This window comes from Tursiops truncatus, chromosome 16 (genome assembly GCF_011762595.2).
Source record: "Tursiops truncatus isolate mTurTru1 chromosome 16, mTurTru1.mat.Y, whole genome shotgun sequence".
Taxonomy (NCBI): domain Eukaryota; kingdom Metazoa; phylum Chordata; class Mammalia; order Artiodactyla; family Delphinidae; genus Tursiops; species Tursiops truncatus.
The window spans coordinates 22,690,582-22,709,951 of record NC_047049.1 but is presented as its reverse complement, the minus strand read 5'-3'; the positions used below and the strand labels follow the sequence as shown (position 1 = coordinate 22,709,951).

The window sequence follows — 19,370 nt, the reverse complement described above, 5'->3', positions numbered from 1 at the left end:
TCTTACCTTTCAGGAGTGGGGATGTCAGTTCTCCCTCTGTTTTAGGAACTGAGGTTCAATTTCATGGCGTTTAGAGATGAGCCAAACCAGTCTGGACAGAGTAACAGCTTCCCATCTGCATTGTACTCTCTGACACATGAGACGCACTGTTCAGCCTTGGAACTTTATGTAGCAACACATTGAAACACAGGAACACACAGAGACCAAAAATGTCTCTTTGAGATGAAAGTGGGAACAAGAAAAAGAAAGAAGAGGTGGCTCAAACCATGTGGGATGTTCACCTCCTGCTCATATATCAGCTTTAATGTGCTTCCTAGAGAGTTTCACTTACTCTCCACATTTTCATCTAGTAATCGCTCAAAAATCTTATCTAAAGAAATGATTAAGATCCTCATACCATTCTCAGTTAAACCACATGGGAAAAAAGGCAACAGTTGGCCAAAGTAAGTACTTGAAAAAAGTTTATTTGTCAGCAATAAGTTTTAGACAACTGCATGGTTCAAAAACTCTGAAGTGGGACAGAGCAAACCCTTGTGAATTCAGTCCAACACTCTGGAGTGAACCTCCCCTGATACTGACAGTTGTTTTCCCTCTTCTTCATGGAGTTCATTTTGGCCTCAGTCTGACTCCTGCAGGAGATCAATCCAGAGACCCAGTGTGCCCCATCAGTGTGTTACAGCCGGTAGATCAAGAAGTGAACACTGTTTCATGTGTCATGCGATGACCATAGGAAGTCCCTTCTTCAGGACCCTTCCTTCTCTCCCACCCCAGTGAGAGTCAGAAGGACAGTTGTAGAGTGGAAAACTCAGAAGTAGCAAGTGGCTGTTTGAATACACGTTTGTAATCTTGGGAACAATAAAGGCTCCTGTCCTGGGTGAGCAGCTAGGGATTCTATTCCTGGCCTTCAGCCATCTTCTTGGTCTCAGAGGACTCCTGAAAGTCCTTTATAGAGACAAAAACAAGGGGAGGGGAGTCTCCTTCTTCATACCTATAACAAGAAAATGTTCTATTCCAAGGAAAGATCCTGCTGGTCATACAGTCATGGGTGGCTCAAAAAAATCTGTTCCTACAGTGGGCCAGTCAGGTCAGGATTCTCAGATGTCTTTAAATGTGTGAGATTTTCTTTTCTTTTTTTTTATTTTGGAAGTTACTATTTAGTGCACAGCACAGATGTAGTCCACAATCACCCCTAGTAAACCCGCCTGCTAGTACAGATTTTCTGGCTTTCCCAATTTGTAAGGTCTAATTAAAAGCAATATTCTTGTTTTCTAGAGGCATTTTCTCTACACACCAGAGGCTGAGTTGGAACAGTAACTTACAAGAGCCTGGGGAGTTAAGTCTCCCCCAAACATGCTGTATTACTATGTGATTAAAGTGTTTCCAGACTTGCTCACACTCAGAGCCAGAAACAGAAACAGGCTTCCACTACCCTTCCTGGCCTTGAACAGGCATTCATTTACATTTTTAGACTGGGAAGGAAAATCCAACATTCCTTGATAAGAGGGATTTAAAGGATATCCTTGCAGTACAAATACACTGAATTCCACAAAAGCATTGCCTTCTCTGAGATTACGTAAGAGCAGCTTAAAATCAAAAGGACATATTTTACAATAGGAAAAGGAGAATATTAACTAATGGAAAACATCTATAAATTCAAAAGTTATAACCAAAGCTGTTGAAGAGTGATAAGTCAAATAGTAGGAATTCCTTCCCAAATAGTAGGAATTCCTTCCCAATTTTATTTAGGTAGGGATAGTTTTCTATTATGCAAGGGGCCTTTTGGAGATGATCAAATGCAATAGTTTTTCTCAAAAGAACAAGCAGTTACAAAGGTCTTCTTGTGTCTTGTTTGCTCTTGTGAGTGTATCACTCTGTATCTTGTGGATAACCTGGCTACCTGCTCATGCATGTATTCTATGCAAATAGAACAGTATTCATAGAACTACCAGATACCCAGGAAGGAAAAGACAGAAGGATGGTAGAGAAATCTCCAAAGTTATATCACACACTTGTTTTAAAGGTAGATGTGTGATGACCGTGTTCGTTCAGGGCAGGGGCTTCAGCCCCTTCTAAAAATAAAGTCACATTTCACAGATAGTGAATTTTTAAATAATTATATAATGGATAGGTATGATGGGATATGTAAACATCAGAAAGGTTTCCATTGGTTAGAACCAGGACTCTACTTGGAAACACAGAGATGATGATCTTAAGCATTTAGTTCTGGAGGGAACGTAGATATCGTTTAATCCACACCGCTTCTTTTAAAGATGAGAAGACAGAAGCCTGTATAGGTTTGGTAAATTGCCTGCGGTCTCATGGCTGAAATGTGAGACAGGGTTTGAACCCAGAGCCCTGACAAATGTTGTGCTTTCTAGAGTTCCGTGTTTCTGCTGCACTTTGATTTCACTCTGGTTTAGAGAACCAGAAAACACAGTGTAGCCAACCAACACACATAGGACTGTACTGGAAGGGCATGGAGCTTTTTACTGCTTGATTGAATACAGAGAGAAAAACTCTGAGTTTCCTAGACCGTGCTTAGGAAAACATAGTCACTTTCACTGATTAGAAGAAAAGGCATAGGTGCTTTGGCTCTAATTGGTCTGTCCACCGCTAACAATATAAACATGATTAAACAGGCTTATGTGCTTATGGATCCCTCAGAAAGGACATTTTTAATAGGTAAGCACCTTTTTTTAAAATTTAGGGTAAATAATTAGCCTCATTCCTCTGCTGGTCTTTCAGACAGATTTTTATGATCCTGTTGCTAGTTCAATGATAATGTCGACCTAGAGCATCAACGTAGAAATTCATAATGTGAATCTCATTTTAAAAATTTGCATGTATGTTCATTAATGTGTTTTCATGAACTCTTACATATTCAAGAACTTCTAGCTCATTTGCGTAATGGTATATCTTCAAAGTAAGTTTGAGCATAGCAAAGCGAATGCATTTTTGTGTTGCTAACACTTCAATATAAGTAAAGCTGTGCTGGAAGAAATGTTCTGAAAGGATGTTCCTTTTGGTCTCTGGTTTGTCTGGTATTTATCTATAAGCATGTCTGTGTATGTTGTTTGATTCTTTTTCTTTCTTAGCATTGAAAACTATGCCATTAATTGTTTTCTTTTCCACATGAAAGTTTATTTATGATGGTTATACAATAAGAATAAAAAGGGGACTCCAGATAAATCTCACATTATATATAGCTTGGAACTTGCACTCTAGCATCCAGGCTTGATGTGACAAGTACTCTTTGGAAGACTGAAGCCATCAGCAAAATGCCCTGGGGGATAATAAAACTCTGGGAGAGAGGATAGTGCGTACATGAGGTGATGGATCTGTGACCTGCAAAGTAGACTCTATAAATTTTGACCATCAGAACCACAGTAGGAACAATTCCCCTTCCCTAATGAGTTTGGTGCCCTCTTAGGAAATGGCTGGTCCTGCAAGCCCATTAAGGAGCATTGAGGCCTCTGAAAATATAGTTCATAGAGCGGGAACAACTTACCTGTGGGACTGAAAGATCCACTGGGAAAGGGTAGAAGGACACATTTGACATAAAATTTCAAAGACCATAAAAGAAAGGGAAGAGGTAGCTGTAATTGGGGACCATGACAATAAGGCACAGAGGAATAACCAGGAGTCCTCAAATAAGAAGTGCTGTACATTTCAAGTGGAAACACATAATGAACTGAGTTGATATTTGCATTTGATTATTTTTAATAAGAGTGGGATTTTTAACTCCCTGATTATTAATTTACTAGATGTAAATTTATATTTCAATCAGCTTTTATTTGATATTACATGGAATAATTTGTACAAATATAAATAAATTCAAAAGAACTCTTTAGAAAATAACTTTTAGATATCCTTTAAAGGGATAAATGAATTACATGTCCAACATCTCATATATTTACATATTTTAAATTATAAGATACAAATGAAGATCTATAACATATGTAAGACACAATTGTATTAATAGTAATAATGATAAGCATATATCCCCTCACTTAATGAGAATAAACATCAGCAACACATCCACCATGTGCTTCTCCCTGATTTTGTTTCAGCTCCCACTTGATTTTTGTGTTTCTTATTCGGCAGTCTAAGAGTCGTTATGTGTGTTCAGTATGATATAAACATCTTATTACATTTTACTCTCTGTATAAAATATGTATAAGTGTAATATTTCACTTTATATATTCCTGAATGATAGATTCTTTACTTTTCTATGTTTTTAACTTTAGATGTTATTTTATCACTTTATCACTCAGCATTATATTGAGTTACACCCACGCTGATAAGTGAAGAAGCAGTTCTCCATTTTCACTTCCTGAATAGAATTTTATATTAATTTACCATAGTATGTTTATCTGTTCATCTAGTTTTCCATGATGAACACCTAGTGTGTTCCCAGTATTTTTGTTTTGCTGTGCTTGTGTGTATGTATAATATAAACACAAGTATGGTAACATTTCTTATAGTATATGTTTCCAGAGATACATTTTCTCCAGCATATACACCCAGAAGTATTACTGTGGGAATGTAGAATATGTGCAGCCTCACCTTTTGGTAGATGATGCCAAATTATTTTCCCAAGATTGAGAAACTTTACACCCTGAGCAGCAAAGGTACAAAAACTTCCATTGTTCCTCATCCTTGCCAGCACTTGCTGTTTAACTTTTCATTTTTTACCAAGTTGATAGATGTTAGTTTCTATCTTATTTTGATTTTGAATTCACTTTTTCATGTTGCTAATTGTTTTGAGCAACTTTTCATGTATTTCCTCATTTGATTTGTTATTTTGTGAAATTCCGGTTCTTGCGTGTAGCTGATTGGTGTTTGCTTCAGTTTTTCACTCCCCTGTAATAACGTTGTAGATGTCCTTGTTAGATGTATATAGCCTCTTGGTGGCTGGGCTGTGTTTTATTCTCTCTCTTGACTATGGGCTTGGTCAGTGTTTTGTTTTGACCAATAGGATATGAATGAAAGTAATGTGACTAACAACTTGAACTATGCTTTTGTGTTTGAGCTGACCCACTTGAGTATTCAGCCATGCCATGAGGTAAAAACTGCAAGTAGCCATTGTTTATCGTTTACCGGCTTGAGCCCTAGAATGAAACACATAGTGCAGAGTTGGCCCAGCTAACCCAGAGATGTGAGTGAGAAGTAAAGTTACTCTTGTATGCCATTGTGATCTGACACCTGTTTGTTATGCAGTATTATTGAAGCCGTGACTGATAGATATTTGCCATCTTTTTCTATTGGATAGGATATCCTTTTCTTACGAATTTATGGGAGTTCTTTATTTATTCTGAATTCCAAATCTTTGCACTCCCAGTTTGTTGCTTCTTTTCCCTTTTTTTTTGATGTACAGAAATATTTTGTCCAGTTTTATTGAGATATAATTGACAAGTCTCACTGTATGAGTTTAAGGTGTACAGCATAATGATTTGACTTACATATACCGTGAAATGGTAACACAGTAAGTTTAGTTAATATCCTTTATCTCATATAAATACAAAAAAAGAAAAAATAATTTTTCTTTTCAATGAGAACTCTTAGGATTTATGATCTTAATAACTTTCGTACATACCATATAGCAATGTTAACTATAGTCATCATATTGTACATTATGTCCCTAGTCCTTATTTATCTTATAATTGAAAGTTTTTACTTTTGACCAAGTTCATTCAATTTCCCCTTCCCCCACCCCTGGCCTCTGGTAACCACAGGTATGATCTCTTTTTTATGAGTTAATTCATTTGTTTTAGGTTCCACATACAAGTAAGATGATGCGGTATTTGTCATTTTCTGTCTGACTTATTTCACTTAGCATAGTGCCCTCAAAGTCCATCCGTGCTGTCACAAATGGCAGGATTTTCTCCTTCTCAATGGCTGATTAGTGTTCCACTGTGCGTATGTGTATGTGGGGTGTGTGTGTGTGTGTGTGTGTATTTGTATGCATGTAACTTCTTTATCTGTTCATCTGTTGATGAACACTTAGGTTGTATCCATGTCTTGGCTGTTGTAAATAATATTACCATGAACATGAGGGTGCAGATATCCCTTTGACATAGTGTTTTCATTTAGTTTGGTTATATTCCCAGAGGTGGAATTGCTGGATCCTATGATTGCTCTATTTTTAATTTTTTGAGAAACCTCTATACTGTTGTCCATAGTGGCTGTGCTGGCAGACAATCCCACCAACAGTGCACAGGGTTCCTTTTTCTCCACATCCTTGCCAACACTTGTCTGCCACCCATTGTCTTTTTGATGCTAGCCATTTCACCATGTATGAGGTGATATCTCACTGTGATTTTGATTTGCATTTCCCCTATGACTAGTATTGTTGAGCAACTTTCCATATACCTATTGGCTATTCATATATCTTCTCTGCAAAAATGTCTATTCAGATCCTTTGCCCATTTTTCAGTTGGAATATTTGTGTTTTTTGCTATTGATTTGTGTGAGTTCTTTATGTATTTTAGATATTAACTTCTTATGAGATATGATTTGTAAATATTTTTTCCCATTCTGTAGCTTGTCTTTTCATTTTGTTGATTATTTCTTTTGCTGTACAGAACCTTTTCAGTTTGATGTAGTTCCACTTGTTTATTTTTTTTAATGTGCTGCTGAATTTGGTTTGATAGTATTTTATTGATAATTTTTACATCTATCTTCATCAGGGATACTGGCCTGTAGTTTTCTTTTCTGGTAGTGTCCTTTTCTGGCTTTGGTATCAGGGTAATGTTGACCTTGTAAAATGAGTTTGGGAGTATTCTCTTTGGATGTTTTGGAAGAGTTTGAGAAGGATTGACATTAATTAATTAATATTTTGTAAAATAAAAAGTGAAGCCACTTGGTCCTGGGCTTTCTTTGGTGGGAGATTTTTGATTACTGATTCAGTCTCCTTGTTAGTAATTGACCTGTTCAGATTTTGTATCTCTTCCTGATTCAGTTTTGAAATGTTGAATATTTCTGAGGATTTTTACACTTCTTCTAGGTTGTCCAGTTTGTTGGTGTATTGTTTATAGTAGCTTCTTATTAGCCTTTGTATGTCTATGGTATCAGTTGAAATGTCTCCTTTTTTATTATAATGTTGTTGATTTGGGTCCTCTCTCTTTTTTCCTTGTTTAGTCTAGCTAAACATTTGTCAACTATGTATCTTTTTGAAGACCACACTGTTAGTTTTGTTCATCTTTTTTTATTGTTTTCCTGTTCTCTATTTCACTTTTTTGTGCTCTAATCTTTATTATTTTCTTCCTTCTCCTTACTTGGGGCTCAGTTTTTGTTTTTGTTTTAGCTCCTTAAGTCAGAGTTAGGTTGTTTGAAATCTGTCTTGTTTCTTGATGTAGGTGTTTATTGCTATGAACTTCTCTCTTAGTTACACTTTTGCTACATCCCATCAGTTTTGCTATGCTGCTTTTCCTTTTTTGTTTGTCTGAAGATACTTCATTTCCCTTTTAATTTCTTCTCTGATCCAATTGGTTGATGAGGAGAGTTCAATTTCCACGTATTCATAAGTTTTCCAGTGTTCATCCTGATATTGATTTCTAGCTTCATATCACTGTAGTCAGTGAAGACACTTTGTATAATTTCAATCATCTTGAATTTGCTAAGAAATGTTTTGTGACCTAATATATGGTCTATCATAGGAAATATTCCATGTTGCCCTAAGAAGAATGCTGGCTTTGTTCTCTCCCTAAGTGAGGCTGTAGGATGGGCTCTGTGGTTGCCTGTGTTCTCTCAAATTCTTAATATATTATAATGCATTGATCTTTTTTTGGTTAGTCATTGTGTGTGTGTATATGCCTTGGATAAGAATTCCTTCCATACTCCAGGTTCATCTCATCTTTTACATTACAAGTTTTATTGTTTACCTTTTATCTTTAAACATTTGACTCACGTGGTAATAAATTTTATGTATGCCGTGAGGTAGGGGCCCAGTGTTTTTTCTCATTAGGATAGCCAAGTGTTGCAAAATCATTTGTGAATAGATAATCCCTTTCTCACTTATCCTTAGTGATATTCTAAAATATGTCAAGTTTCTATGTACGTGTGCTCTATCTGGCTATACCTGTGGTAACAGGCTATCTTGATACTGATAAATTTATAATAGTCTTGTTAACCAATAGAACAAATCATTTTACCTTATTTTTCTTCATTAGGATTATGTTGGCTCTTTTTTGCCTTTTTCTTTCTAAGTAAACCTTTATATATAATACATCCATATTACCCTACCAGTCTACTTGGACTGAGATACTACTTTAATTTTTAGTCAGCTGTAATACAAATCTGCTGCAAGTAGTGGGATTAAACAAATCAGGATAGTTCTCATTCAAGGTGGCTATGTATTACAAGTTAAAGGCTGTCATAGGATAGACCCTTAAAAATAGAAATGTTAAAGATCATCTAGGGAGAGAATTGTGGTCTCTGTCCATTACTTAATTACTTGTTTCAAAATAATTCGTTTATATTTGTACCTCTTTTTTTTTCCTGGTCTCATTCTTTGTTTTAGATATGTTGCTAGAGTCTAAAGATTTCTAACAAAGAAAACAAGTTATATTACCTAAAGGAACTCACAATCTGCTAGTTGTTGATGAACCAATTTATGGTATCATACTGAGAGGCCCTAAAAAGATTGCGATTTGTGCTGTTTTGCTGTTGCTTTGTTTTTTTGCTATAGCCAGATTGTTTCCAAAAATGTGCCTTGATTATTTGAAAAACACAAAATAACCTCCAGCCCTAGCCATGGGTAGTAATCTTGATGTCGTGAGCCTGTTGGAAAGCAGTGAGAATAACTGACCATAGGAATGTAGGCAAATGACTCTACCTTCCAGAAAATGGAGTCTCACCATCCCCTTCACTTTGAAGTTTAAGAGAGGGAAACATCCAGACTGAAGACAATAAGGCAACTGCCCTTAGTATTCAAGGGTCCAAAGAGAAGAGATCCCAGGCCCATAGGAAAAGTGGAACAAAGGACAGGAGGTTAGAGTTCTGTTACCGCATACACATACCCAGTCCTCAATTCTGAATTCTATCCCCAGTGCTGCCGTAAGTTGTCTTGTGAATGAAAGATGGACTTCTTTGAATAGGTCCTGAACCAGTAGTATCAGGACAGGAACAGGAGTAGATAACTCCACGTGACCTTCCTACCTCTGATCAGTGGCTGTATTTGTCTGTAAAGATCCCTCTTATATTAACAGCTAATCATCAGGCATGATTGAATGAATGAATGAACTGAATGAAATTATGTCTTCCGGGTAGGTCTTTGAATATATCCTCCCCAAACCAGCTGTGACTCAGCCATCAGCATTCCCTAACACCTGAACAGCAGGAGAAACCTTCTATTGGTGCTCCTAAAAACTCCCTGGGAAGAGTCGGAGAAAGATTTATGGAAAAGGTAAGCCTTGGACTAAGAATTGAAGAAAGAATACGGACTTTTGAGGGGGTCACAAGAGGAGGGAATGCTTGGTAAAGGAAGCAGCTTATAAGAAGTTCAGTAGTAGAATAGAATAAAAGTGGAAGCAAAATAGGTAAGTGTGAGAATGACCGAGTAAACAAAAGCCAAATTTTGAAGTGCCTTGTTTGTCATGTGTACAAAGGTGAGCTATTAAAGAATTTTTCACAGGGACATGAATATTCATATACACATTTGAGAAAGTTTACTCTGATAATGGTGTGGAGAATGAATGGGAATAAGGGATAGTATGGTAGGCAGAATAATGGCCAAAGATATCCACATCCTAGTCCCCTGAACCTGTGACTATGTTACCTTACATGGCAAAAGCAACTTTGCAGATGTTGTTACGTTAAGGACCTTGAAATGGGGAAATTATTCTGGACTATCCAGGTGGGAAAAAGAGGATATAAGAGTAATGTGATGTGAAAAGAATTCAACTTATTGTTGCTGGAGTTTAAGAAGGAGCCAGAGAACCATGAGACAAGGAATGCACATGCCCTCTAGATAGCTGAAAAGGCAAGGAAAGAGATTCTTTGCTAGAGCCTCCAGAAAGGAAGCAGCCCTCCTGAAACCTTGAATTTAGCCCAGTGAGACGGATGTTGGACTTCAACCTAAAGAACTGTAAGGAAATAAATTTGGGGGTTTTTAAGCCTTAGTTTGTGGTAATTTGTTACAGCAGCCACAGACAACTAATACAGATGATGAAACTGCTGCCAGAGAGACAAATGAGGAAGTTACTATAATCCATATCACAGTAAATATTTCATTGAAAATGGTCATTCATTTTGACAAATGTAAGGTTTCCTTAGAAGGAGTAAATCCAGGCAGAATTTGCCCTAATGATTTCATTTTCCAGAAGGACATGAAACATAATTTGCTTCGAGCAAAGATGAATTACCCATTTGTCAATATCCTTCAATGAAGAAGAATGCTCTTTTAGATCTAGAATGAATGGGGCAGCAGGAAAAAAATGACAAGCTATCTAGATCTTTGAGGCCTAGAAGAAAATGCTTTTTAATCGAATTAGTTGGCAATTTACCTGATCTTTTAAAGATATAATTCTTCTAATTAGCTATTAAGCAAAGGCAGGTCATTGGTTAATCATCAGTCTGTAAAGGATAATATTTTCCAATTGCTTGCCTTTAAAGGAGTTTCCATACATTTTGTGTCATGAACCTAAGGTCATAAACTACCAATTTAATTCTGCCAAAGACTATTTTATTGATTCAATTTACAGATTTTAAGGAAAGAAATATAATAAAGCTTAGAAATTCTGACAACCTGGCTTCAAATTCTGGTTTTACTAAGTAGTAGCTCAATGACTTTGTAGCTGAACCTTCTCAGGCTGTTTTCTCATTTGTAAGTTAAGAATACTGATAGTACCTATCCTGTGTGCTTGTTGGGAGGATTAAATAAGATGGTTACTTTACATATTGGATATGATGTCTAGTACATGTAATAAGCATTCAGTAAATTTTAGTTATTATGACTATAATGTTTAATACATGCACAAGCATATGGCAGGGGGTGGCACTAAAAAGTTGATGGGAGATACGTGAAACACATGACATTCTGAGTGTTGAATTACAGTTATGTGCACTATTGCTGTCCTCCTCTGCTAAATTTCATGTACCTAGGCAGTACACAGAGACTATGTGGTACCAAACAGTTTTCCAGATAGGCCGGAAAGATAAAGACTGAGTCCTTGCTATATTGGTACAAAATGTGAGGTAGAGGAAGAAAGAATTCCGAAGGGTCTATAATTTGAACTGTAGTTTGACAGACAGTAAAGATTTCAGAGACAGAAGAGAGTGTTCAAGAGAAGAATTTTGGGAGAAAAATTAAAATGTTTTTAAAGGTGGGGATAGAATTTAGTTTGAATAAAATGTAGAATGTTCTTATGAGGGTGAGTGATGAGACATCAAATTGATAGTTTTCAGAAGACAAAAATCTTTTTTTTTTAAGGACTTATTTATCTTATAACTAGAAGTTTGTACCTTTTGAGTACTTTTTCACATTTTGCCCATTCCCTGTCCCCTGTTTCTGGCAACTGCCAGTCTGTTCTCTGTACCTATAAGTTTTTTTATTTGTTTAGATTCTACATATGAGATCCTATGGTATTTGTCTTTCTCTCTCTGACTTATTTCACTTAGCATAATGTCCTCAAGGCCTATCCATGTTGTTGCAAATAGCGGTATTTCCTTCTTTTTTCTGGCTGAGTGATATTTGTATATATTCACATTGTCTTTATCCATTCATCTGTTGATGGACACTTAGTTTGTTTCTGTCTTGGCTATAGTAAATAATGCTGCCATAAACATGGGGGTGCAGATATCTTCTTGAGATAGTGATTTTATTTCCTTTACATACCCACAAGTGGAACTACTGGACCATATGGTACCTCTATTATTTAATTTTTTGGGGAACCTCCATACTGTTTTCCATAGTGGCTGTACCATTTTATATTCCCACCAACAGTGCAGCAATATTCCCTTTTCTTCACATCCTTGGCAACACTTATTATTTTTTGTCATTTTGAAAACAGCCATTCTAACAGGTATGTGGTAATATCTCATTGTGTTTTTATTTGCATTTCCCTAATAACTAGTGATGTTGAGCACCATTTTTTTTCTTCATGGAAAGGCATTTTGTTTTAAATATAGCAGTGTATACATGTCAATCCCAAACTCCCAGTCTATCCCTCTCCCCACCCTTCCCCACTATTAACCATAAGTTCATTCTCTTAAGTCTGTGAGTCTGTTTCTGTTTTGTAAATAAGTTCATTTGTATCCGTTTTTTTTTTTTTTTTAGATTCTACATATAAGCGATATCATATGGTATTTGTCTTTGTCTGACTTACTTCACTTAGTATGATAATCTCCAGGTCCATCCATATTGCTGCAAATGCCATTATTTCATTCTTTTTAATGGCTGAGTAATATTCTATTGTACATATGTACTACATCTTCTTTATCCATTCATCTGTCAATGAACATTTAGGTTGCTTCCATGTCTTGACTATTGTAAACAGTGCTGCACTGAACATTAGGGTGCATATATCCTTTCGGGCCATGTTTTTCTCAGGATATATGCCCAAGAGTGGTATTGCTCAATCATACAGTAGCTCTATTTTTAGTTTTTTAAGGAACCTGCATACTGTTCTCCATAGTGGCTGTATCAATTTACATTCCCCCCAACAGTGCAAGAGGGTTCCCTTTTCTCCACACCCTCTCCAGCATTTATTGTTTGTAGATTTTTTTGATGATGGCCATTCTGACTGGTATGAGGTGATACCTCACTGTAGTTTTGATTTGAATTTCTCTAATAATTAGCAATGTTGAGCATCTTTTCATGTGCCTCTTGGCCATTTGTATGTCTTCTTTGGAAAAATGTCTCTTTAGGTCTTCTGTCCATTTTTTGATTGTGTTTTTTTTTTTTTTTTTTTTTTGATATTGAGCTGCATGAGCTGTTTGTAAATTTTGGAGACTAATCCCTTGCCTTGTTTGCAAATATTTTCTCCCATTCTGTGGGTTGTCTTTTCATTTTGTTTTTGGTTTCCTTTGCTGTGCAAAAACTTTTCCGTTTAATTAGGTCCCATTTTTTTATTTCTGTTTTTATTTCCGTTACTCTGGGAGACGGATCGAAAAAGATCTTGCTACGATTTATGTCAAAGAGTGTTCTGTCTATGTTTTCCTCTAAGAGTTTTATAGTATCTGGTCTTTTAGGTCTTTAATCCATTTTGAGTTTATTTTTGTGTATGATGTTAAAGAATGTTCTAATTTCATTTTTTTACAGGTACCTGTACAGTTTTCCCAGCACAATTTATTGAAGAGACTGTCTTTCCTCCATTTTCTAGTCTTGCCTCCTTTGTCATAGATTAATTGCACCTGTTAGTCATTTGTATGTCTTCTTTGAAAAAATACCTATTCAGATCCTCTTCCAATTTTTTCATTGGATTATTTGTTTGCTTGTTTGCTTTTCTATTTAGTTGTGTGAGTTTAGAAGGCACTGAATCTTACACTAGGGGTGTGAACTTCACTTAGTGGTGAGTGAGGAGAAGTTGATTAGCCTGGGGGTCTATATGATGACCTTGTTAGCTATGTGCAGGCAGGATGGTGGTAAGATTTCAGAGCGCAGTAGATCAGCAGGAAAAACTGTAGTCCATACACATTTGGGGTAATCTTATCTTGAAATAATGCTGGCCTGAACTAGGAACTAAACGTAGGAGATTAAATCTAGAGACATTAAAATGTGAAAAAGAAAAAATCCATCAATAAGGGACTTGCAAAATTCATGTAGTTATTATAAAAAGAAACACTAGTCAGCTATTAAAAATAGCAAGAGAATCCTATCTACATCCATCACTTACTATTAAGAGAAGAAAGGCAGTAGGCAAAATAGTATGTATCATATGATACCATTAGGATAAATTCAGTTATATAAACGTTTCAATAAAAATTACTTATGGGAATAGAGATAGGGGAAGGGCTATTATTTTTAATTTTATAATGATGTACCACTCGAATTTTTTTACAACAAACATTATTTTAACCATAACATTTAAATATTAAACAATAATAAACCACAACATTTAAATATTAAACAATAATAAGCTTTGTGAATTAGATCATCGGTAAGAACATAAATATCCAACTCCCTAGAAGGGTAAGTAATTTGCACATAGCACGATCTCAATAATTAGTTGTTGGAAAGAATGAATGACTAAAATAAGAGGCAATAAATCCATAGAATTCTAAAATAATGGATCCAATTTTTAAATTACTCTGGATCAGGGGAACTGAGAATTGATCTTCTAATTATGATTCCCCATAAATTATGAAAACAGACTGCAGTGATTACCTCAGCTTTTCTTTTTCACCTGTAAAATGGAAGTTGCTGTTTGATTCTATTGAAGACATTAGAGAAAAATGCTGTTTCTTTGATAACTACGTGATATTGAAGGTTACCTACTCTAAAGCTGTCATGTATAAATCTTTAAAGATTTGAGAACTGGTATTCTGTTATTTAATTTTCTGTTTCAGCGTGTGATTTAAGTCATCAACCAAGAGCTACGATAGTAAAAGTACTGCTCTGAAGCATCGTACTGAGGCATGGACTTGTTACACTGCAGGAAACCCATGTCCCTCCTGGGTGCTAATGCAGAAAATCTGCAAAACATGTGCCTTTTTAGCTCTTCACACATCCATGTTATAAAGGCAGAAGAACAGAATTATAATTCGTCCAGTAAATTTTCCTTTATTGAATATCAGTATCTCTGAAGTTACAGCCATAAAAATAAATTACATGCCATTTATAGATGCAATTTTTATGGCTTTTATTTTCTTACAGATCTGTGAACATGAGGACAGACATCTTTAGTTTAAGTTCTACGGGCACACTCCTGGCACCAAGGCTGTAGTAACATACATCATGCATGTTGCCAAGTGCACCTCAAATACATTCTTTTAACTTAATTCTTCAACCACGGCCCATCACATTTACTAAAAATCCTTCCTTTTTTTGTCAAGACACAGAATGATAGTTCTTCCCAAACGTTATCAGTCAGCCTTCTTAAAAAGTCTGGAGGGCAATTCTGCTGTACCAAGACCCAAGTTTAAAAACCTTAAAGAGAACACCAGAATGAATCCATCAAAGAAATATAAAAGAAAACCATTTTTTTCCCTCAAGAAAAAAAAAAAAAAAACTCCATGAAAAAGAAATCAGAAACAGCCAGCTAAATTAAATGCAGTGTTTTCCCCATCTGTCCCCTGCAGGAGAAAGTGAAATGGCCTCTTGCAGAAAGCAGCTTGCTTTCTTATCTGCTGTAATACGTACAAGCAGTTGTGAGTTACTGCAGTCCATTCATCTGTCAATAAGCACAGAATGAATATCTAAGAAGAAAAGACCTTGTACTCTTGAAGTTTACCATCAGGCAGACAGGAGAGCCATGACACGCATAAGTAAAACACAGAGTTATCTCTGAGAACCTCTTTACAAATTTAAGAGAACAGGCTGTTTATCCTTTTCCTCATTGTCATCAGGCATTCTCATCGTCATGCAGTTATCCTCCTCTCCATCTTCCCCATCACCTTTGTTATTGTTGTCAACTTCATCATCTTTACTATTTTTGTTACTATTACTCCCTCCTCCTCCTTTTCACCATCATCACCTTCAGCACAACCACAATAATCACCACAACCACAATAATCCCTTCTTCAGCACAACCACAATAATCACCACAACCACAATAATCCCTTTGGTTCAGCACTTTACAGAAATGATCTTTGAAATCTCAACAAAGTAGGTATTATTGCTATACTTTAAAGATGAAATGATAAATGGTTTTAATAATTTGTCCAAGTCCACACAGAAGATTAAGTAAAAGAGCTAGGCCTTCTGACAACACAGTATTATCTTCTTGAGCTGTTCAAGTCCTTTCTAGAAAACTCCTAATTGGATTTGATCCTTCAGAACCAGAACTGCACAAGACAGTGTATCTTTTGGCAAGGTGACTCAGGGAGAAGAAACCACCTTGAAAAAACTCTCTATATGTGTGTTTTCTTTCTTCCCTCTGATCTATTGCCCACCTCCACAACTGTTACGTGGAAATCAAATCCCTAGCCATACCTTGTGGCACAGTCTGCAATTGCTTTCGTCCTGTCTACTCAACAACTGGCTGCAGTACAGGGGGCCTTATTTGGGAGTTTTTAACCTAACCTGCTTTAGTTCTGCAATAAGAGTCCAGGACTCCTGAGGTTATAGCTCAGCTCTGCCATGAAATCTGTGAAAGGTATAATGTCCTTTATTGGGGCTTCAAATTATCTATCTGTAATTGATGTGTGATCATTTTAAATTTCTTTTCAGGGTTCAGATTCTACATGCTACCAAATGTAAAAAATAGATTTTACATGACAAAAGTAGACTTGCTTATTTGCTTCACAAGTGAATTAACTACTCAAGAAACATTTAAGTTCTCCCCCCAAAATAGTTATAGCAGTAAAATGGAAAGACATCGGGCTTCCCTGGTGGCACAGTGGTTGAGAGTCCGCCTGCCGATGCAGGGGACTCGGGTTCGTGCCCCGGTCTGGGAAGATCCCACATGCCGCGGAGCGGCTGGGCCCGTGAGCCATGGCCGCTGAGCCTGCACATCCGGAGCCTGTACTCCGCAACGGGAGAGGCCACAACAGTGAGAGGCCCGCGTACCGCAAAAAAAAAAAAAAAAAAAAAAAAAAAAAAGGAAAGACATCAGCCATAGTATCATCCCTTCAAAACAACAGATGCTAAGACTTTAGAAATCTTCTTTCCAGCTTTTACCTTCTCTGCATAGATGTTTAGATAATAATGAATATGCTACATATACAGTTTTGTACCTTTTTTTACTTGATGGAACAATGTAAACAATTACTGTGATCTTACAATCTCTGTAGCAACCCAGATTATTGGCATCGTAATAATAATTGCATGTAAATTGATGAGGTTTTTTTCTTTTTTTAATATAAGTGATCACTAGCTACAGTTATTTAGGCCATTTCCAATTTTTCCTTAAAATGCTGCAGTGAACATCTTAATCTATAGGTGCTGTTGGAAATATGCTATGATCAAAAGTATAGAAAATGTTTTAAGTGTTACCAAAGCACATTCACCTTTCACTGGATGTTTTAAGTAACTGAGTTATCAGGAATGCGACTGTTGTTGACTCTGTCTATGAAAAATATAAGGCCAAGATCACAAAGCTAATTAATGGCAGAACCTGGCTTTCAAACCTGGGCTCTACCAGAAAGTCATACTGATAATGTTCTTTCTCTTTCTGCTGTCCCTGGGGAACCCCATTCCTTTCACTGGGTACCTAAAAATCAATAACACTAAAATAAGCCATCTCTGGAGTTCCACATCCAGATTTCTAACTGCCTAGAATATATTTTTTTCTGTAGATATTCCTATAGAATTTCAAATGCAGTCCTTCTGCAACTGAACTGTCTTTCTTCCATTTTTCCTGTTTTCCCCTATGCCATTATTCCTAGCCCCAAGCAGATCTCTCTATCTTTCTCACAATAAATCATTATAAACCCAGCAGATTAATTTCCTGAATACTTTCTTAAAAATTTGGTCCTCTATTCTCACTGCTAGGATTCAGGCCACCATCTTTTCCAGCCTAGATGACTAAAACAACCTTCATTTATTACCGTTTCATATTTTTCCTTCTATAATCCACTCTTCACACTAATATTATGTCTCTGAAACCAATTAAAAAAATTTCTTTCGAGACAGAAGCCTTCAATAACTTGCTACCATACTCCTGATCATTACGTATATGCATAGCTCTTCATAATCCATTCCCAAGCTAACATCTGGCTTCATCTATTTTCCTTCCTGGTTTCAATGATCACACGGAATTACAATTGAGAACCCCAAACTTTATAAACATTCAAGCCTCCAGGCTTTTTCTTTTTCACCGACTTCTTACCAGCCCTATTGTTGTTTTTCTCCCTCAGTGAAATTTCCACTCCTCTTTCAATATTGGCTATTCACGAAATCTTGAATTTTCCCATGAAGAGTTGAAATGTCTTCCTATAGGCTTGTATCAGTTTGTGCATCTGTATATTAAACCGTAAATTATACTCTCAGCTATTTGTTTATTCCTCTCTCTCTCCTTCTACACTCAGCTTTCCTCAATGACAAGGCATATTTCATTCATCTGTGTGACCATAACAGGTGGCATTTCCCCCAGAATGTGGAAGTTAATAATTGTATCTAGTCCTCCTCTACGCTACCACATTGTCTATAATACAAAGTTTGCTTCAACCATCCAAAAACCAGTGCAGCATAAAGTGGATCCCCTGGCTTGTGGCAGAAATTGTGTTACCCACAATGATATATATTCTGAGCATGGCTCAGAACCTGGAGATGTCAATAAAGTGGCTGATTGAAATGGTGTCAATAAATGACCCAAACCTTATTCTTAGCCCTCCTTGTTTTTAAAGAATTCAAGCCCAAGATTAGCCCTGATAATTAAGCTATTTCTGATGTGAGCAGTAGGCATGATTTGAACTATAAAGAAAATGAGGACAGACTCCAATGCCTGTTAAATCATCAACCCAGCCACTTTATGGAGGTTTTTATAATTTATTTAATCATTTCTCTCTGAAGACTGTGTCAAATATATTGTGTGGGGTTGTTCTTTTTGTGTGAAGTTTGCCTTACACTCCATAATATATATAAATGAATTTTTGTAAGCAGCACCTAATTTATAATAAGGAGGCTGCAGATAATTGATAGGTAGTTTAATATTTTCTTTAAAAATATCTATTCCCTAATTTCTAGGTTTTGATAATTCTCTTCATTTAAAGACTGGAAGGGGAAAACAAGAGAGTGTAGGTTAATTTTACATTTATATAGAGTTTCTTAATTGGATAAAATCCTGGATAATACAGCTACTAAATAAATCCTTCTGTGATGGTAATGATTGGGTCCCAAGAGAGCAAAGCTATTTGGGGTAATTCTTCACCTTTCAAAGGTGAAGAGAATTCTGCAAGTTACTTATCCCATATTTATCTTTCTAAACCAACTTTTGATGAGAAAACAATTAGACTACCAATGAGGATCATGCACTGTGGCATATTCATACTTGTGAAAAAGCTAAGACCATGAATATTTTTTACTATAGAGAAAAAAAATGGCTGAAAGTTACAAGTTCAATCTTCATTCCTAAGATCTAGTGAAACATAAACAAATCATAAAACATATAGGCAAATCATATTTTACTCCAGAATTATAACCATCAAGAAATTGTCCATTTATTAAATTTATAATATGTGGATGAACGTCAGGAAAGGCCATTGAAATTTGGGTTGACTATAAGTTTAAAAAATTAATAACTAGATAGAAATATGTTAGTTAAATTATG

At 36.1% G+C, this 19,370-nt stretch overlaps 1 long non-coding RNA gene across 1 annotated transcript in view; it reads left to right on the top strand.

Annotated features, from left to right (window-relative positions):
- LOC141276739 (uncharacterized) overlaps positions 1-9,373 on the top strand; it is a 53,047-nt gene extending 43,674 nt beyond the window's left edge. The window contains exon 3 of the long non-coding RNA XR_012326728.1: positions 9,271-9,373. This is a non-coding gene — a long non-coding RNA (uncharacterized lncRNA). The remainder of the gene's footprint in view (positions 1-9,270) is intronic.
- The last annotated feature ends 9,997 nt before the right edge of the window (positions 9,374-19,370 follow it).